Here is a 22,722-nt window from a genome sequence, read left to right as displayed (position 1 = left end):
GGTGAAACAGAATCCCAACAAACAGTATGTTCAAACTAACCTTACAAATTAAAATAAACTGTAAATAAGTGTCAAAAGCAACACTTAATCTAGTATACTTCCATATCGCTAAATCTTATATATTTTTTTTAATTATACCTGGAGAATTGCGAGGACAATTTATTTGAAAAAGATAAAAAGCAAATGCTAATAATTATATTCTGTAATTTTAAGGGGTGAATTATAGTTACAATGCCGAGTTTCTGTCAAGGACGAGTTATGTTGCGTATGGAAAAAAAATTCAAATTAGAACAAATTCTTTTAAAAAATGTCAGTTTCAAGTTAATTGTATGTATCCTTGACCAAACTTTTATTCTCGGAACATTTAATTGATTCCACATATTAATGAATTTGAGAAGTTTCAGTCAATATATTTTGGGAATATAAATTGACTAAATAGCGATAATAGTGTATTCAAATATTAACAACTGGTTGCGCAGGTAAAGTAAATATTTTAATCAATTTCGTTCTGGATTTTGAATAGATTTTAAATGATAATGTTTTAGATTTTTAGTTTGTTAAATTTTTAGCAAGAAAAATCTTTATTATCTTTACATGTGGATTTATTGTTAAATTTGTTTTACAGCAAATCTTCAAAATAACAAACATAATTGATGTTAGTCTGCATTAGTTTCATGAGAAGTAAACAATTTTCTCTGTTTTTTGCAGAACTATAATCAACAGAAAAAATGTCCAAAATGATGATTTTTCTTCTCCTTGCTGGTTTGGTTGGTAAGTATATTATTTCAGAACATATTCGTTACTTTTTGGTACATCAGAAGGCCCAAAAACATAGTGGTCTCATGGTGTTCGTTTGATATCATACATTGCTGACCACAGAATGGATAAAGATTGTTTTGTTTCTTGGTTAGTCACTTCACTATCGATTTTAGATTAGAACATCGATAAACTGTTTAATTTATAAACCTATATGAAGCTGATGCTTTACAGCAATATTTGACACAACTTTATATCTTTTTTTTTTATCATCAAAGCTCGAAAACAAATGTTTCCTTCTATTATTTTGTTTATAACGACAATGATGAATCGTTTGTGAACGAAACGCGCCTCCGGTGTACTTTCCTTTTGGTCTTGTATTCTGCGTGAATTTTTTATAACCTTTTTCGCTATCTGGTATAAGGTGCTGGAATCCGTGGAGGAAAATTGTCGTCGCTATCTCAATAGCTTTATTAGTTCGATTACATCTGATAGAACAATTTAAATGAAAGTGAAATAAGGAATCCATATTTTTCAAAATAAATTCTTTAAAGATCAATGAACATCAAGAAGACTTTGTCAACAATCTTCATTAATTCTGATCTTCTTATAGTTATCCCAACTGCTGACGCAGGTCATGGTTGCCCAAATGATTGGAAGTGTGCACAGTATTGTCGTAGACTGGCATGTTACGCAGGTTATTGTAAATGGTGGGTTGTATGCACGTGTTCAAGGTGTAGAGGAGGTAGACGTTCCGTCGAAAATGAAGTTGAACTTGGTATGTAATCACTTATGCTATAAATACTGTAGTTACACAGTCTCAAGGCGAAGTACATATACATACTTTAAAAAAATATCTGTTTTTTATATTTATATACAGGCTTCTATCGATTAGAACAATAAGGTGTTTCTGTGATTTTACAATAGAAATACAAATACATATGCATGTAGGATTAGGAAATTGTTATTAAATCATAACTTTTTATATGCAGAATTAAATTTTACCATTGATTTTCCCGTTTGAATGGTTTTACTAGTAATTTGTGGGACCCTTTATAGCTTGCTGTTCGGTGTGAGATAAGGCTCCGCGTTGAATGCCGTACCTTGACCTATAATGGTTCACTTTTATATATTGTTACTTGGATGGAGAGTTGTCTCATTGGCATTCATACCACATCTTCCTGTATCTATTAATTCAATTGCAAAACAGCTTGAAAATAATGTATATCAGATTCAACGAAGCATTCAAGATAAGATGGAACTGAGAGTTAATGAAAAAAAGTAAAATTTGAAACAGAAAGTTGCAACAACAAGTGAACTGAAGAAGTAAACATGTTGCCTTGTTCATCGTGAAAATTCGGATATAGGTCTTGTTTAGTCTTGTTTGTTTTACCATTATTATCAGACATCTAAGATATTGAGCTAACCGTATTCACTGCAGAAAACTTAGCTAGATTAAAAGTTAGCCACAACCAGTATCAGAACATATCTTTTTTGAATAAAAATAATATGATTCGACCATAAACAAAACAAAGTTATAAATTCAGACGATGAATACATGATCGATTAAATCAATTAGGAATTAAGTATAGAAGTACGCCACATCCTTTTACAATAGTTTTGAGTATGAAGTCAAAATAAATGCCAATATACATATAACTATCTAATCTATTTTCAGCTGAGCTTGAAGAAAATTAGCAACAGACAGATTTAAAGTAATAAAAAGTCATGCTAAATCTATTTGTATTGTATTTCATACAACGAAATGGCGCCATTACTAAACCAACATGGAACACGGAAAAACACAAATACTGCTCTAATCCTCCAAAATGTTTGGTTACATGAAATAAAATTTCTTTTGTTTAAGAAAATATTGCGTTCTATTAAAACACACATTTTCTTCATTCGTAACAAATACGTCATCATTCAAAGAATTAGCTACTTGATTTTTAAAAAAATTGGGTCCATATAAATAATGATTTAGTAAAAATTTCCATTTACCGTGTCCTATCTCTCCTTTGCTTATGTGATAACAAATCCGGTAAATAGTCTAATTTTATAGGTCACATTCATGAATGTGACCTACCGAATTAGACGTTTTACCGGATTTGTTATCACTTAATTAACACGACGGGTACAACATGTGGAGCAGGATCTGCTAACCCTTCCGAAGCACCTGAGATCACCCCTAGTTTTTGGTGAGGTTCGTGTTGCTTATTCTTAAGTTTTCTATGTTGTGTCATGTAAACTTCGTTTGTCTGTTTGTCTTTTTCATTTTTAGCCATGGCGTTGTCAGTTTATTTTCGATTTATCAGTTTGACTGTCCCTCTGGTATCTTTCGTCCCATTTTTACAAATGGTGTACGAAATCGAATTATTTTTATTAAAAACATTTAAAACTGAAATAAAACCTATTTATTAATATCTGCGTGTCAACTATTTTCCTCCCTATTATACTAAGATTTTCTTTTTGTCTTACCACATTAGGGGTTTTGTGGTTAAATGTTTCCCGTTTGCCTAAACCCAGACCTGTGAAGGTTGAGTGTTTTAACCGGAGCTTAAAAATTTTGTTTGCTGTTTTATAAGAACTTCTAATAAAATCTCAAACAAGTTGAGATGTTGGCCTCAGAATCACCACAAATGTATTTAGTGGATAATTTTTTTTTAAATAAAGGCAGATTGTTTCTTAGATCAGACAAAATGATATCCTTTTCTATCCCCACTAACGTGCCATTGCGCGATCATTAAGTCTAAATAATTTCGATTAAGAGTATATATATATAAAAGTAATAGTTGCAATCTAAAATATTAATCAGGCTGACGATAATTAGTGTCTATCGCGACATAGTTTAGATGCCGAATCAAATTTAAAACATTGCTTTACAGTAATTTAGATTTTCATGTTTATCTGAGACAAACTTTCTATTTTTCTGCTAGTATCAGGATATCAAGAAGAACTTTTTTCAAATGTCCTATTATTTGAAAGTAAACCAAAAGTTATTCAACAACCACATTTCTGAGTTTAATTTAAAATTTGTTCGAATATGACTGTGAATTCGAAATAATTAACATACTATACTAAACAGACTACAATCTAAATAAAGAAATACAGTACTTATACATAAAATTGTTTCGGAATTTTGTGTCCTCAGTGCTCTTCAATTTTGTATTTGTTTGGCTTCATAACTATTTTGATCTGAGCGTCACTGATGAGTCTAATGTAGACGAAATGCGCGTCTGGCGATTAAAATTATCATCCTATATATCAATGTTATTGCACAAACCCCAGTCAATCCATCTTAATTTTTTAAGTGTTTCAGCTGACATCTGCACAAACAAAACCTTTTAAATGTATGTTACCATGATCAAAATTTCATTTTGGGAAGATATTATTTAAGACCATATGTTCCATTGCTGTAGTAAATCAATACACATTGGCAATATATATTGTAAAACAATACTTATTATGTATATAGATATCAACTATATTATACTTCCTTTCTTTGCATTTTGTAGTTGTACTTTCCTGAAGCAATGTCAAAATTTGTAATTTTTCTCCTTCTTGCTGGTCTTCTTGGTACGTATTTACTTTTAAATCTTAGTTTATTACTTATTGTTTCAAATATGTTAATGTGTTAAATAACTTAAAAATGTGACAGTTTAAAATAAAAACAGTGGCTTTATAATTATTTTAATCTGAGCTTCACTGACGAGTCTTATGTAGAACAAACGCGCGTTTGGCGTATTAAACTATAAGCCTGGTACCTTTGATAACTATTTTGAGATCACATTAAAAATAAAACCATAAAACACAGAAGAGCATGCAGATACATTTAAATACAAAGTATTCGAAGTATAAACAGAAAACAAAACGAAATATAACACAGACTCCTTTTAAGGAAGTACAATTTTCTGATGTTGTTATACGCAGTTATACTCGTATAATATTAAAAATGCAAGAATGGTGCTGCTAAAAAAAAATATAAGCAAAGTCTATGTATAAATTTATTTCTTTTTTTTTTAGCAAGGATAGAGATATTTAAAGAAAATGCTATTGTGTTAAAAAAATTATTTATCGTTTGTTTTTTCCCAGTATAAAAAAACATCTAATATCATCATGAATGGACAAGATTCAATATCAATAATCTGTAATGTCTGTTTCATTTAAAGCTATTCAGAATGCCGAGGCCATGACTTGTAGTAGGCCTCGTTATTTTTGTATACGGTATTGTGATGATTGGAATAAGCGTTATTGCTGTAAATATTGGAGGCATATGAATTACTATACTTGTGGTAGACGATCAATCGAGAATGAAACTGAACTTGGTATGTTTTCTCCTAGATTTCAAATTAAACTGTTGTTGTCATGGCAAGGAACAAGTTTTTTTCATTATAATAAGATTTTATTTAATATATATTGACAATTTCGCTAATAATAAACAATAGGTTGCAATGTGAATTTTTTTCTATCTTAGAAGAAGCATCATTGAAACATTTCAATTCTAATTTTATACAGTTTTCAAATGACTACTTCATTTGTTATAAGTTGAACAGCTTGTGAAGGTGTCCGTTAAATATTATAAAAAAAAAACAATATTGTGGAATGATTGCCAATGAGTCGACTCTCCACATGAGACCAAAATGACACAGAAATTAACATTTATAAGTCACCGTACGGCCTTCAACAATGAACAAAGCCATACCGCAAAGTCGGCTGTAAATGGCCCCGGCATGACAATGTAAAACAATTCAAACGAAAAAACTAACTGCCTAATTTATGTAAAAAAAAAATCAACGAAAAACAAATATGTAGCACATAAACAAACGACTACCACTGATTACAGGCTCTTGACTTGGGACAGGCACATGCATTCAGAATGTGTCGGGGTTAAAAATGTTAGCGGGATCCCAACCCAGCCCCTAACCTGGGACAGTGGTATAACAATACAACATAAAACAAGTTATAAAAATCACGTGCAAAAGGCTTAACTCATCCGATGGATAAAAATACAAGTGTACGTGGAAAATTTGTGATTTTTTATTCCCTTTAAGTTTTTAAAAGATGAATACACGGACCATCAACGGTACTAATTTAGAAATACAATTAGGAAAACGTAGGGTTAAGGTGAAATATTTTTAATTGACATTCGAAAATACTAAAGAAAGTGTATACATTTTTTTTGAAACGTCAATCTGCAAAATAACTTTTATCTTTTGTATTTTCAGCTAAAGACAACTAGATGACTAAGACCAAACTCAGCAGACAAAAGATCAATCTTCGTGAAATAAAAAAAATATATTGAAACTAATTTATAGTTTGTGTTTATTTTGATAAATCAAAATATGAGACAGAGAGCCATAAGCGTTCAAGACAAACCAATCAGTATTCTTGACTTAAAGAAATCATATATTGTAATGAGCATTTTTTTGTAAAAGAAGGGCGAAAGATACCAGAGGGACATTCAAATTCATAGAGCGAGAATAAACTCTCATTTAATTATTTCCATGGGGTGTAATTGAGTCCTTTTGAAGCAATCAAATGAATGAGTTATACATTCGATCATTTCTGGAGTTTACGATCCTTAAAGTTAGTTCTTGAATCACGTGTAGTAATGTGTAACACCTAAATTCCTGAAATTAATGGAATTCGTTTATTGAAAAGACAAGTATTTGTCAATCCATTCTAGGTATCGAAAAAAAGTATTCACTAAAAAATACCAAACTCCAATGTAAACTCAAAATGGAACTTTATCAACAAACTGAGTGACTGAAAACTGTCATCTTTCTGACTTGGTACAGGCATTTTCCCACATGTTGGGTTACACCTGGTTGAATAACTATCTAATCCTCAAAACTTGTATGGCAGTTGTTAAAAGTTTATAAATGAAAAAGACTTATACATCAAACGCTGTAATATCATAAATTATTACATATAGAAAGTCGAGCAGATTTTTCCCAGTGGTATTTCTTTCATGATACCACTTCTTTCACAGCAGCTACAATAGGCAACAACCAAATGTTAGATAGATAGGTAGATTTCAATAATGTGATGAGCAAGGCTTGGATATAAAAATGACAAGATTCAGACTTATGTGGAATAGATTTGTAGGACTCGGAGGTGCGATGGGGAGGCTGAAGTGCGATGGTCACGCTGAAGTTTGATGGTCTTCACCGAAGTGAGATGGTCCACATGCTGATGTGCGATGGTCTATTTGACGCATGATTTCTAGTTTAAAATCCACAGACTTGCAATTAGTATGAAAAGTAGATTTTTTAATAGCAAATATATGAAGTTACATGTTATTAAGGCCTTTTTTACAGTTGCATACTAAATGACAGATTGTCATCTTTAATTTCCCATGTAAACATAATTTTGCATCAACATTTTATCTTTCCTTTCATGTTCCTCTTATGATATCCTCGTTTTAAATACCGTAATACAAATATTTTATTCATGTTCAGGACGAGAACAAGTTAACAATAAATACAATGGGTAGGTCTCGTAATAATATAGGCCATCCGGGATTAAGGTCGGGGAAATTTGGACTGCCATTCGAAAATGAGGATATATTGGATAGGGACGGACATTTTGCCTTTGAACATGCCACCTACGGACCCCTCAAAGGGTTGTTGTAAGGGTTCTTTACGTGTAAAGAGCGTGTCACTCTCTTACACAAGCATCGGATTTTACGTTCACATTCTGACATGCCATGGCTGCAAACTTGATACATCCCGCACAGTCAAATGGACGCCCCGTTTTGGCAAGCGTTTTACTGCCGGTCGGAAGAAGACCAAGTAATCATATTTCTATTCCCCAATCATCCTATGGGGACAAAAATCTCGACAGAAGTTTAAGTTATACCCTATCCACCAATCCTCCGATTTCTCGTCATATTTATATTTTCTACGCATCTAAATTATCAACTTAAAAACCGGGGAAACTACTTCTTCCATACACATTGACTTCTACATCGAAATAAAAAGCATTTAAAATTTAGTTTAAGATAAGATAAGATAAAAAAAAACTTTAGTTTGATTCGGCATAAGTACAAATAAGTACAAATAAGTTTGAGTAGACCATCGCACTTCAGCGTTATCACCATCGCACCTCGGGTTAGCTATCAACAAGTTAGCGTCACAATGTCACCATCGTACTTAAAAACGCACTTAAGCGTCAAACCATCGGACCTCAGCGTGACCATCGTGGTTCGGAGTACCATCGCGGTTCAGAGTCCTACAGATTTATACCAAAATATATAAAGAGTAATTACGGAACACGACTTGTCTTATTTGTTTTTAATTTTTTACCGATGGAAGTTGAAATTTTATGTCAGTTGAGTCAAGTATTAAATTTCTAAGATAAATAAACCCCAAATGCATCTAGCACAGAATTCAGATCGATGTAAACAAATTGATTTTTATGTAACCACATTTTGAATTTCAGAAAAGAACTTGTTCACTATAATCTCAAACATGTTTTAGATGATTAGAGTAAGTTGGTTAAGGGGTATCTTTGGTCCCAATTATAAAGTTTAATGTATCAAGATCAAAAAAAGTTTTCAAGTTGTTATACAGACATGAGAGAAATTTCAATAGAACTATTTAAGCCATAGTTTTCTTCAAAAGCGTTGATTTTTACATCCAAAATAGGCAAAAAAGGACTTTTGTGAAATGACAGTCAAATTTAGGCCTAAGAAACATGATAGAGCAAAGGCTTCGACAGACTAGGAATTACAAATTAGTTATTACAAACAAGTACGTTCATGATTAAGTCATATAACACTTAAAATTTAACCCCAAAAAATTAGTATTTTTTATATACTGTTATCCAATATCTAAACAAAAAATTAAAAAAACATGTGTAAATAGAAGTTCTTTCAAAAGATCTTTTTTTTAACAAAATATTCAAATATTTACTGCTTTTGAATTATTCACTCCCAGTACTCTAATTCGCAAAGAAAGCTGATCAGTATATATTGACCTTAATCATGACCCTTCGCTAGAAATTAGGAAATCGCAAACTGGTTTGATATTGACTTGATACTAAACCAGAAATAAAACTATTTCTTAGAGAAGGGAAAAATTACCAAGTTTGGGATATTTGAATTGTTTACACCTGTTTACATTACCTTTAAAAGTTTTACAAAATTGCATAATTTAGGATTGAAAGAAAAGTTATTGAGAGAAATTAATTTTGTCTTGATAACGTATAAAATAAATAAATATGATAGACTTCTTGAGATAAATTCGTTGAGTAATTTTGCGATGTAATCACATGTGATCAGTAATCATGCAATTTTATACAATTTATTTTAAATACCCAAGCTTACTTATTGTTAGTCTAAAAAAATAAGAAGTCATTTGCACCTGTAAAACATATGTGTGTCTCAATCAGCTTATTTCCAATTTTTCCACATTTTAAAATTTTAGACTTATGATAGGAAACGAGGAAGACTACGTTAAGATCCCGACAGAAAGGGTGACAAAAGTCGATCAGACAAATAAAATATACTGGTTAAAGAAAAGAAAGAAAAACGAAACAGCTTAAGGCTTATAGTGATATAAGGGGTCCAAAAGTGAAGAAAATCAGCTAGGATTAAACTCAAGTGATGTATGTTATTGATATCTCCGCCGATGTGGAGACTACATAAATTAACTAGTACAAAAAGGCAACAGAAGTATACCGCTGTTCAATAGTCTTAATTCGATAAACAAAAACAAATCTACACAAACTTAAACGGAGGGAAACACATCAACTATAACAGAAAAACAAAGGAACAACAAAAACACTGAACTACAACAAAAGCAAACGCCATTATACATAGAAAAAAACTATAGATTACAACTTCCCCATTCCTGACTTGATACAGGACATTTTATTTAATCACGGTGGGTTGAACCTGTTGTTTAGACTAGCCAAACCTCCCGTTTATATTGCATGTTAAAAATACCGCTAATATGACAACATTACGTGACAGGAATACAGTAAAAACAAACGCAAGAACACTCAGCACATTGATAAACATAAATAAATAATATAATACTGCATTTCAATATGTAAAACGCGGAACAAAAATAACTAAGAATAAAGATGAAGCGATACACTATAGTTGAGCAACTTTATCTACTAGAATCAAATGTTATAATGATCTTCAGAAACGAATAAATAGAGAGACGTTATGATACATGCTTATACATTAGAAACACAAAGAACTTTCTGTATATCTAAGAAAGAAAGGACACCATAGAAACATTTAAAGCAACTAAAACTCAAATTATGATAAGTAAGCCCCAAGTCGAATTTTATACGTTGTGTCTAAAGAGGCAAGATACGCCTCAATGTCTTCCCTTATCCCTAGTAAGATAAAAGAAATGATAAATTTTCTCACAATCAAAAGTAACTTTCGGCTGTTGGACATCTTATTTAATCAAACTGACTTCTTGGTAACATCATAAAAATGAGGACAAACGAAATGTGAACATAAAATGACCTCAACTCTTATCCCACCTTTCTGGGTCTTACATTATTTTGAAAACTTTAAAAACTTACATACTCATCTTCATCTTTTTTTTCCTTGGCCACATTTGATTGATGTAAGAAGATGATATAGAAATGAGATCAAAACAATATACAAGAGTAATGTTCATTTCTAGATAAATGAGAATGCATATTAACCCATTTGTACATATTTTGTCATTTCAAATAAACATGAAATAGAAAGTTGGCCACAATGGTAGTATTTATGTATAAACAATAACAGAATCATGTCAGTTTCCCGTAAATGTATTTAACCTTGATCAAATTAATATTCCAGGAAGGTACTGTTTGATTTGATCATTATTTAATTACAGAAATTGTAATCAATATACTTAGGCATTATATATATAAAAATTGACCACAAAAATAAAAATATAGAGCGAGACAACAACTACACATTTAATTTTAGAAGGTAAATTGGGTTTTTTATAATCAGTACTGCTTCTTAATAGTCATCGTAATGGTTTATCTGGTATTTCTTTAAAATTTTATTCACTGATTAAGATTTACCAAATAATGTTTCAGTACTTGAAAATACATACAAACTACGTATTGAGATTAGTTTACATTCATCTCTTACGTTGTTCAATGACTTATTAAGTGAGAGGTTTAGCGCTGTAAAACCAGGTTCAATCCACCATTTTCTACATTTGAAAATGCCTATACCAGTCCGGAATGCGGTTCGATAAAATTGCTCCCCTTGTTTATTTTGCTCTCCTGTCAAATCATGTAATTTCGCTACCTCCAATGGTAGACGCTACAACGACGGGTGTCGTCAAGAAAGGTTCGATTAATGGAATCAGCTAGGAATTAGACGATCACCATTGGTATAGGTGAGTTGTTTAATAGTTGTTGCTTTGGGATAAATGTATGTTTTGAATTAATTCATAATCAGGAAAAGCTGAAAAGAAAAGAAACGTGTTGCTACGTGAACCCGGAAAAGCCGGGACGAATTTTAAAAAAAAATCTAGAGACGATCGTTCTGAGTGTGCCACCTACAGATTCAAATGTGTACACAGACATAGTATTCCTTATCTATGTAATGTGTTTTCATAATTATGTGATATAGGGCAAAAAAAGGTAGCAGTTTTTCTAGTCTTGTTGTTAAGCATTTCCAGGGGAGATAATGTTACTTTTCACGGTGTGTTTGATAGGTTTGTTACAGTGTAATATTACATAATACACACTCATAAAGTGGATTAAAATAGCCTCCCACACTCAATTAACTAGATTTCAATTATTCTATTTACCGTAGTGCTATTATATAAGACTTCGGAGGTTCATATCACTTATATTCAACGTTTTTATATCGGATTTTTTTTTACTATTGATGTTGAACGGTTCATAGTAAAAAAAAGAATCCGACAAAACCGTTGAATGTAAATGGTATGAACCTCAGAAGTCTTATGTATTGTCCTTTAATATAAGACCGGAGGTTCATATCATTTACATTCAACATTTTTATCGAATATTTGTTTACTATCAATTTTGAACGGTTCAACGGTTCAACATTGGTAGTTAAAAAAATCCGATAAACATGTTGAATGTAAATGATATGTAACTCTGAAGCCTTACATTATAGGACTATCGTTTATTAGTTCTTCGTCTTCGTCCTAACTAAATGTTTTTCAGTGTGGTGTATATTACAAAAAAAGGGGGGGGGCTTTTAAAAATACCAAAATACCGTAACAATTCTACAATATCTGTTTACAGAATGAGAGAGATATTTCGTATTCTGAAACTAATTTTTCACACATGTTTGTTAGATATGTTGAAAATACAGATAAAAGTTTAGTACATATATTCATCCCCTCTTTTTCAATTTATTAGTTAAATATACAGCTCTGAAGAATATGCAATAACCTAACATTGATAATTTAGCTAAACAATAAATTCAGTACATTTTTCTTACAAGTGAAGACCAATGAAAACATTTGATATGATTTGAAAACATGGCCAATTAAGTAGGATCTTGTGGTTTCGTACTCGTAGACATAAATGATGTTTCAACATTTTCGATTTATATTTTTCTTTATTTCACATTCTAGTATATTTAATAACATGTTTATATTTTGTGATCTGATGTATAAATCCAGTGGCAGATCCGGGAAAGAGCTCTTGGTTCTGATCCGTTTGTACGGGGAACATGTGGTTGCAACCCCCTCTTTAATTGCCTATTCGATTTTTTGTTTGCAGTGTCGAAAAGGGAGATAGACAGCAGTTTTATCAAGAAGTTATGTGAAGTTCCGCTATACATCTGACAGTCAGGAACTATTCTGAAGTACACATGTCGACCAGTGGCTTGGACCAGAGAGGAGAGGTTTTTAAGTACCAGATGCTTATCTAAGATTGAACTAAAGAAAGCAATATATAAAGATATGTAGGAGAAATAATCTATATGAAAAAAGTTATGCCACAAAAGGAACTTGTTTTTATTTATATACAGAATTTGTCAAACGTATCCATAACAGAGGAGATGTGAATGCATCCTTCATAGTCTTATAGTACTGATGGTAATAATTTATATAATTTCTGAGGTGATATAGCAGTGCCATTGGTTACCCCTTTCTCCTTCTTCAAAGAACTTGATCATCAGAACTCTTTATTTTTTTATAATTGGAGCCCTGTTTAAGAACAGTTAAAAGAGCATATGCTTAATTTTCGTTATCTTTTAGAATCATCATTTTTTTTAAAGATAAAACAGGTTGTACATTCTACATAAAATATGCCTGTCAACCGTAAATGTTAACACCCAAAAAAGGTTTTTAGTATATTAATTTTTCAACTTACAAAATATGTCAAAGGTTTAAGCATCCCAAACATTACCATGTGACTTGAGTCTTTGATTTGTCAATATCAAGCTCGATATTTTCCATAACATCATAATAGTTCCGTTTTATCATTAAAACAACAAAGGACTAACTAAAGATCAATGTAAGATAAAAAAAAACTTAATTCAAATAGTTGGGGGGGGGTGAACTGCTGCAAGATGTGGTTATCCGACATTGATTTTTACATATATCTATATGGGTCAATTAATTTTTCCCAAATTAAATTAAGGTTAAGAGGAAAAGGGGGGGGGGTGTCAGTGAAAAAACTATGTGAATTAAGTTTTTTTTATCCTTCATTGAACTTTTGATGTCGTCCCTAAGTACAATTTTAACCCAAGCCGTTTGTGGGGGCGGCTTTCGTCGGAAAAATATGTTTGATTAAACATAGGGAATCACTGGAACGACTGGAGCGAGCTACCCTTAGCTCAGTTAGCTCCCCTCCCCCTAATGTAAAATTCTGGATCCGCCACTGAATCATGATTGGTTTGAACAGTGCGATGGAAGTCTTTAAATGTATAAAAAAAAGATTATGAAAGTCTGTGCTCGTTATTTACATATGGGAACGAAAACTTAACTTCAAATTGTGAAAAAGAGTGAGGGGTAAGATATCGTCTGACTCAAAATTCGTTCGAAAAAATATTGTTGTCAGGCAAAATTTGAAACCAAAAAAGAATATATGAATTCTGATCAAGATTCTAAAACCTTACAGTGTTAAGTTTTGAAAGAACAAAATATTTGATTGATGGAGGCGGACAATAAATGTTCGCGCTCAGACAAGAAAACCATACCCCCTTTGAAGCTTAATGATTAACTTACTTTCTTGTTGATGGATTGTTTCCTCGCTTGCTTTGGTAGAGTATTGTTGAATGTTTCACATTCGAGTAATATATACGCATGTGTAGTACATGAAATATGAAGACACCGGTGTAATACTATAGTACTTGACTTGTACTAGTGAGTATGTATGAGAAAAATAGAGTGAGCCACCGTATACGGTAAAAATTCAATATAAGGGAACTTTGATATTCTTGAATTTGTTTGTGAGTTGTGAAGAACTAACATACAAATAACGGTTATTCAAGTAAAGTACTATAATACAATCGAGTCTTTATGTGATAAACTATAATAAAATTGAGTCTAATGTAAAACTGTTAGATAAGTAAAGCCTCTTTATGTCTTGTACATTTTCGACTGTAGGTAAACTATAAATAAGAAAAGAAAAAGATATAAATAGTAAATTCAAATCGTATGAATCGTATGAAAAATATTGGCGAACAAAAAAAGTATCATATGTCGTCGAACAATTGTAAAATGCTATAAGATAGACTAAAAATGTATCGAAAATATAGCACAAAAGAAATCACAAATAACCCAATTTAAGATGCAAACACATCAAAAGAAAAAGAAAATCACACCATATCTCCACATGACACTAAACAAAAACCAACTGCAATCAAAAAATAAGACGCAAAGAGTCACAAGAAATAAAAAACAATCCATTCGCTGGCAGCAACCGACTTATACTGTATGATCGAACACAAACATAGCCAAAATATGACACCAAAGAAATAAGACGCAAACTAAATTACAAGAAATTGCAAGATCAATAAATGATGTATAAAAAATAATTCCGAACGACGATTGGTTAACACAAACAAAAGGAATACAACGATATAAATCTATGCTACGCCAAAAACCCAACTTCACAATGGTCAAACAATCTGGGTTACTGTATAACTGAGGTGCAACAAAATGTGTAACAAATTTTTTTTAAAATAGTACAGAAAATATGACTGTCGATGTAATTGTAATTGTTTAAGAAAAAACATGTCAAACATGCAAATATTATTAAAAAACAATAGTTTTAAATCACTTAAAAGTCATGTGATGTTACATATAAAGGACGGGTGTGTTCGATGCGTAAATTAAGTAACAAAACTCCGTCATATAACATCCAACTTTGAAATTGCGTCCAAATGTCAAATTTAGGTGTGCCACTTTGGGAATGGTCTTAAACGATTGACAATTCATTTCTCAATTTTTATAATTTTTCCCAGATTTTTTCTATGGCGGGCAAAAAAAGTAGCAGTTTATAAGGAGACCCCCTAAATGACGTAACAACTTGACTTTTGGTCGTTTTAAAAACGATTGTTTGCAAGTTGAATTGTTAACAATTGTACAATTTGAAAATCAAACAATGTGAATGCAAATATTTATAATGACTTTACGGAAAGTTACTTTTGTGACATCTTGACAACCGTATACAAAGTTCATTTCACTTTTCTACCTTCTAAACACAAGATGTCGAATTCTTTTGTTCTCTTTAAACCGCATATCGGACTGATACCAAGTCAGGAATATGACAGTTGCTCATTCGTTTGATGTGTTTTATCCTTTGATTTTGCCTTTTCATTAGAGACTTTCCGTTTTGAATTTTCCTCGGAGTTCAGTATTTTTGTGATTTTACTTTTTGCTGTTCTACAAACACGTGAAAGCTGTAACTGATTCTAGCATAAAAGAAACTGATTAAGTATTAACTGTATTACAGTGCTGTTATCAAAAAGGGGATCAAAATGTCGAAGTTGATGATTTTTCTTCTTCTTGCTGGTCTTTTGGGTAGGTTTATTCTTTATTTCATCTACATTTTATTTAAAGATTCTGAGATAGATATTACAGCAAATATCTTCATATAAATTTAACGGTACCCAATTTACTATACAGTAAGGGAATTTCGACAATTGATGGCTCTTAACCGATGATCGATGCCAAAATACTTAAAAACACACAATCGTATGCAAATGTTTAAAAGTATATATCATAGAAAAGGTCAAAGAGTGGATCTAACCCAAAAAATGGAAAAACAGATACATATAAATTATATCCAATAAGGAGATACATATCTTACTCATGTATATTTTAAATGATTTCATAACAGTAAATTTCAATTAAACAATATCCATTAAATTATTTATTCAATTTTAAAGAGTGAATATATTTCAATTTTTTTCGTGCCAATATGAAATTTGAAAATAAGTATTATTTTTCACGGGAAGACATATACAGTGTGTAATTGATTTATTTTTTAAAGTTGTTCCTGATTCAGTGGACGGTTATTGTTATTGGAGATGTGCGGTGCGCTGTAGTGGAGGGAGAAGATGTTGTAGATGGGTGAGGAATTGTTATGTACGAAAACGCTCAACCGAGAATGAAGTCAAACTAGGTATGCAACAACCAATATTACAATAACTTTAGTAATCTAGTTGTTGAATTGTTCGATATGTTAAAAATGAAGATTGTTTCTTTCAGTTAATTTTTGCAGATAAGACCAATGAAATAAATGATGTAATGTGTTTGACGATGATAGACAACATTTAGAAATTTAAAAAAATTGTGTGATGTTTTTTTTTTGTATATGTTTAAAAATCGTATCACAAAAAAAAATATAAAAATATATAATAACGGAAATGACAGAACTATTAAACTTAGTTTCAATAAGCATGATGTAAATTGAGCATACGTGTCTTAGTGTTAGTCTAAAAATTAAATTCAATTCAAATTAAACAAAATAAAAAATTTTAAAAATGGAACATTCAAAAAGATAAAACCGATAGAACTCAAGGATTAAGTAAGACCATATATTTATTTAAGTAGAGCACGATGCTCGGTATGCAAGACAAGACGAAAGTAAAAGTCGCCATGGCTGTAAGTATAAAAGTTTTATAAATAATAATAAAAAAAAAAAAAAAAACGCAACGAGAAAATTAAAGAAGTGTAAATTTATATTGTTGAAAAATTACATAAATTAGACATTGTGAAAAAAATATGTATCTGTGAATGCTTTGTATTGATAAGAACAAAACACTCCACGTCGTTTCTATGTAGATGTATCTTCCATTTGACTTCTATATACTTGTTGTTTTTGTTTAGGTAATCAACATTTCAAAAAATAAAATTAACATTGAGACCTAATGTGGTTTTTTTTAATTATTGACCAAAATTATGAATTAATAGTCACGAGTTCGTATATATCATATATTAACATATATCTAGGACAAAATATTGATTTATAAAAATAAATTTCAAGAATGTTTTTTTGCAAATATATAGAAGTAAAATGGACAATAGATCTTAATATTACATTATTCTCATATTTTACAGATGTGCTAGAAGACAAGCTAATTCACGATACCTACTAAGCAGATGACAAACGGATGCTTTCAAATAATAAAAACTTGTATTGATAAAATCTGTTTCATGTGATTATTACCGTATTTTAATTGTGAAGATATAGAACCCTCTATCGTACAGGACTAACTTATAACTCAAAATATTGAAACATTATTACGTTTCCTTTTAATTCATTAGTAGTATGTAATTCCATACTGGCATTATCTTAGTTTTGTTTGACTTTTAAATTGACAACGAGGGTCGGTTAAAAACAAAACTTTTCACTAAAAAAAAATATGATTTCAGCTTCCCAATTGTGAACTTTCCATTTCTATGTAGCAACATTCTAGCTATTCTTGCATACGGATTATATATCTCCCAATTAATATGATATTCCCGGGCTTGTATTTCCTATCATGATTACCTTGATCGAGTGTTGCTGCTCACAAGAAATCTATTAAACCAAGAGTTCCAAATGGTGAAGTTGAAATCAACCCTTCGAAATTTATGGACGCCATAACGTGTGGGTTGATTGTTATAGAATATCTGTTTCACAGACGATATCGAATATGTTCCGAATGTCGTAACTACGATCCCCTTTCATGAATGTGACCTACCGAATTAGACGATTTACGGGATTGGTAGTTTAACATGAGCGACTCGACGGGTGCCACATGCGAAGCAGGATTTGCTTACCCTTCCAGAGCACATGCGATCACCCTTATTTCTGGGTTGTCTTCGTGTTTCTTAATCTTTATTTTTCTATGTTGTGTTTTGTGTGCTATTGGTCTTTTTCTATTTTAGACATGGCGTTTTTAGTTTATTTTGTCACTATGAGTTTGAATGTCCCTCTGGTATCTTTGCTCCTCTTTTATTTCCATGCGCGTATATGCATATATGTTTATTTTGAAATATTTTACAATCAAACCGTTATTAAATTTGCTTTTATTTATGTGTTATACTACCAAATCATAGTCCGTCAAAGGGTAGAAAAAATACTCCCTTGAATTTGACAGTTGTAGGAAATCAATCCTACATGTCATTGCAGTAAAAAAAATCTGGGTCATAAACAAACATCTAGAGTGTTTCAAAGCACAATTGGTTTATAGTTGTTGCTTCTATAGAATATTTTGGAAACTTTATGTTACATTGTTACTCAAGCTTGTTAACATGGAGAAAAAAGAGGTGAACATGTGATTGGTTAACTTCAAGTGATGGTTATTTGCGCATATGCAATGAAATTTTCATGTAAAATTGTACCTATAGAATTGGGCTGGATAAATATTAACTAATGCCAAGTAATTTATTATTTGAAACAAAAATAAAGAGTGCAAATTTAACAAAGTATAATAGCAGAAAATCAAATATGGTATTACACCTTCTATATGTAGTATCACGATGCACTTGCTTTACTCTTACCTTTTTCTTTTTTAGCCATGTCGTTGTCAGTTTGCTTTCGATCTATGAATTTGACTGTCCCTCTAGAATATATAGCCCCTCTTTCGTCTGTTTGTCCCTTCGAATTGCACCCTTTATTCCATATCTAGAATATCGATAGAAAAAAATATTCCTCACGTGATTTTTTGAAATGAAAAGGTGGCTTAAACCTGGTTTTATTACTAGTTTAACCACCTTCGTCTATTTTCTAAAGATTTCATCGAAAGATACCAAGACCTTGTTGATACATAATCCGTATCCACTCCACAAATAATACATGATAGTCTTGAAGCATCGATTCTTGTGTAGTCCTTCGAGTGTTTTTTTTATGTTCAAATAACCAGTGGATGACCATTTAATATTCTAGAGGCGCAGGAGGAGTTTTTTTTATTATTTGACTGCTCTTTTTCACCTTTCGCTAAGCATTCTTATTTTTCCGCCTTCCACCTTCTGGGCATATCTTTAGCAATCTATGACGGACAATGTCATTGAAAAAGTTTTTAAGGTTACGGAAACTGTAAATATATTAAAACTTTTCCAAAAAAATCTATTCTGATCGTTTTTCGGTTTTAAAAGACCCTATTAGCGTTTGCAAAGGTTAACTTACAGAGGCAACTGATGGAAGTGAGTAACTATTTTGATTTGTCGGGGAACTTAACAGTTTTCTATGAGCTCGATATAATTATCGTGTTCCTATATTACAATTCCATAAAGATCAAAACTCGGCTGATACGACAATGTTGTTGTTTTTTGCAATTATAGGTCAGTCAAAACGACATAATTATTTACAATAGCTAATCTAGGATAAATAGTGTCAACTATCAAACCAGACAACTTAGATGTTTAAGCATTAGATAATCTAATAGTTAAATTAAGTGACAAGGGTGTAATCGAATGCAGTGTTTTGAAAAGTGTATATAAAAAACTAAATAAATATAGGCTATTAACATTCTTTTAAAGTCATGTATGTACACTTTTGCATTATCTTAAGTTATGTATTGACCTACGGATATAAGTTCGACAACCTAGTGTCTTATGTTGTTTCATGCAATGACCCAGTCTCTTCTTTTATTTAGTGTCTTTAATGTGTATGTTCATCATACTTTTAATATGTCGATAAGAAAACATGAACAGATTTAGAAATCTATTATTTACTATAAAAGAAAAAACTTATCAAGGATAGCATGCTTATAACTGAGCACAATATACATTCGTTTTACCTACAAAAGTCTCATCACTGACGCTCGAATTAAACAGTTAAAATGTCAGTTACATTACGAAGTTGGAGACATTTAGGTCTAACATTCCGAAAAGTTTAAATATACACAGCTAATGTCATATATTCTTGTGAACGTTTAGTACCTCGAACTTTTCAAAGATTTGTATATAGTTGATTCATAGATATGACAATACCAATATGATAACATATGTCAACACAGATGTCGGTGCTGACATCAATTTTATTTCGAGAAACAACTTATATTTATAGTTTTGGTTTTAAATTTCATGTATTTCAATTACTAATCAATAATACAAAAAAAAACTTGTTTCATTTCCAAAAAAAAACTCCAGTAAAATGTATAATAATTGTTGGTTTTTATATTCCGTGCACATTGATTTGTTTTTGTTTTATATTATGTCGTTACTTTTCTCAGTTGAATAAGTCCACATTTTTATATGTCAGTAATTTTGAGAAGGTACACAACTGCTTAACTGCTAATACAAACTAGAAAATTATTATTGTAATTCCATTGTGGTTCAGTGTCAAAAGAAGACAACAATGATTTTCAGTATTAAGTCAGTGTCTCCTATGGTAATCCAGTGACGGATCCAGAAATTTAAATAAGTGGGGGCACTGACTGCCTAAGAGGGGACTCGCTCCGGTCATGCTTCTGTGATTCCTTATATAATCAACCAAATTTTTCCCAGAAAAAGAGGGATCGAGCCCCCTGACCCCTAAATCCGCCTCTGTAATCGCGTTTGTAGCTTTCTGAAGGTGGTTTGAAATGTCTACAAATTGAGGAAATTTGTTTCTATCAATTCTACAGACATAATAAATCATATCCTTCAGGATGATGCAAAACTTTTATGAAGCAGTTAACGATTATTCGAGGTTTCAGTTGAATGTCCTTTTTGTATATTCCGAATTTTTTTTCTAAATTTCTAATAATTACTATCCATCTCTATTTGCATGCATCTTCTACACTTATGCTCTACATTTATCCTTTAGATATAAACAAAATGAATATAAACATTTCATGTTCCATCGCGTTAGTATAGGTGATTTAATTTTCCATGTGATGTACTCACTTTACCTGCGTAATGCAGATACCTTAATTAATAGTTATCCCACGATGACGCGGCGTGTCAGTGTAAGATCACCCCGATGGCCGGAGGCCAGAGGGTGATCTAACACTGACACACCAAGTCCGGGTGGGATAACTATTTTACATCCAAGCTGTTTTAGATTAGATCATGTAGACGAAAAACCATTTACAATTCATAAAATCTAGTTTAGAACGCCACACAACCATTATAATATACTTTATACATTACTATATGATTTATATCCTTTTTGACCCCCGAACACGTTGAGTAGATATCAAACAATGTCAACTCGCCCCATTGGCAAATCGGCCCATCCTATATCGCCACTTTATGAAAAAAATCGCCCCACTCTTGTTTACCGACTCGCCCCACTTTTGAAAAAGTTTAAAATCAAACTGAACAATCACTGACAACTCACTTATTAATGAAAAGGGTTTAAACCCCACTGAATAAAGGTCTGCCAACTCGCCCCACTTATAAAAATATCTTGCTTCCTTTAAGTATGTTAAATTACTGATAGTTCGTATCCAGTCGTCTGGTGTAGTGGTTGTGTCGTGGCTTGATATGCTAAAGGTGTTGAGTTTGAATCCCAGCATATACACTGGATTTTTTCTACGTGAATTTTGATAGATAGTCTTTTCTGTATTTTTGTATATTTAATTATAAGTTTTATAGTGGATTTGACATTCCCGCCAAAATGTTACAGAACAAAGGAAAGCATGCATAACAAAGAAACTCAAACTGGGGTGATCTGGTAGGGGTGATCCGGCTCAGATCACCCCTGTTAGAACAAAGGAGCTGGGATGTAACTATCTTGAATTTGTATTCATCTTTCAATTGAATATAATCAACAGTGTGACACAGATGAATTTATGGTAGCATGGTTGAGTATTGTGGTATAGCTATTTGTAAGACGCGACTGTTAAGGTGTGCAGACAATTCATTAATGAACTGCATGGCACAATGACAAAGTAAAATATTTCTACTGTGATCTCAATTCCTTTACGGCTCGCAGTTATCTAAAATTTGCTTCCTTAGTGAAGCTATCTACAAATTTAAACAAGGCATAAGGCAGACAACAATTCTTCGAGTACAGCTGTCGGACGAATGCTCATATTAACATATCACCTTCGAGTTCAATTGTAAAGTGTAGTTGAAGAAGGGTGATAGCTCTTTTGTTCCAATTCATTTGAAGTTACATTAACCTCTACTATCTCTCTCTCGGAAGATATTATTTTATTTCACATATTTTTCAGTTGCAAAGTAAATACAAATTATTCTAAAAGAGTATGATTAACAGAAGTCCTAAAAAAATGTTTACTTGTTTTACATTATGTATAAGAAATAGTTATGTTATCATCTTTGATGGAAATAATTAGCTGCGATAAGACAGAAATAAAACTTAAACTTATTTGATTAATATTCTCTCTTAAACAGTAGATCAACATAAATAAAAGCAACTCATTGAATATTAATTTAGCGCAGTACGTCTCACTTGCAAATGGCGGTATCATTTGAGAATCTATAACTTTTCAATTTATATTAAATTTCTTGACATATTTTTTTTGTTTTATAGTGATTAAGATTTAACACATTGTTTACTGTTGTACCCCTATTTTTGACATTTTTTACTTATTATGCCTGTTTCTTCTGTTTACACATCGTT

The 22,722-nt window shown here is 31.6% G+C and overlaps 3 long non-coding RNA genes across 4 annotated transcripts; all 3 read left to right on the top strand.

Annotated features, from left to right (window-relative positions):
* Positions 1–403: 403 nt before the first annotated feature.
* Positions 404–1,508, top strand: LOC143062301 (uncharacterized). 2 transcript variants are annotated; one of them, XR_012974674.1, is made up of 3 exons: positions 404–479; positions 709–771; positions 1,370–1,508. It is a non-coding gene; the product is annotated as an uncharacterized LOC143062301 (long non-coding RNA). The 2 variants fall into 2 exon arrangements; XR_012974675.1 differs by having other exon boundaries at positions 457–484.
* Positions 1,509–4,251: 2,743 nt separating this feature from the next.
* On the top strand, positions 4,252–6,064 carry LOC143062300 (uncharacterized). The gene is made up of 3 exons (XR_012974673.1): positions 4,252–4,332; positions 4,926–5,081; positions 5,982–6,064. It is a non-coding gene; the product is annotated as an uncharacterized LOC143062300 (long non-coding RNA).
* Positions 6,065–11,018: 4,954 nt separating this feature from the next.
* Positions 11,019–12,714, top strand: LOC143062299 (uncharacterized). The gene is made up of 2 exons (XR_012974672.1): positions 11,019–11,126; positions 12,490–12,714. It is a non-coding gene; the product is annotated as an uncharacterized LOC143062299 (long non-coding RNA).
* Positions 12,715–22,722: the final 10,008 nt, after the last annotated feature.

The sequence above is a fragment of the Mytilus galloprovincialis genome, chromosome 2 (genome assembly GCF_965363235.1).
Source record: "Mytilus galloprovincialis chromosome 2, xbMytGall1.hap1.1, whole genome shotgun sequence".
NCBI lineage: Eukaryota > Metazoa > Mollusca > Bivalvia > Mytilida > Mytilidae > Mytilus > Mytilus galloprovincialis.
This window is presented reverse-complemented; position numbering and strand designations above follow the sequence as displayed.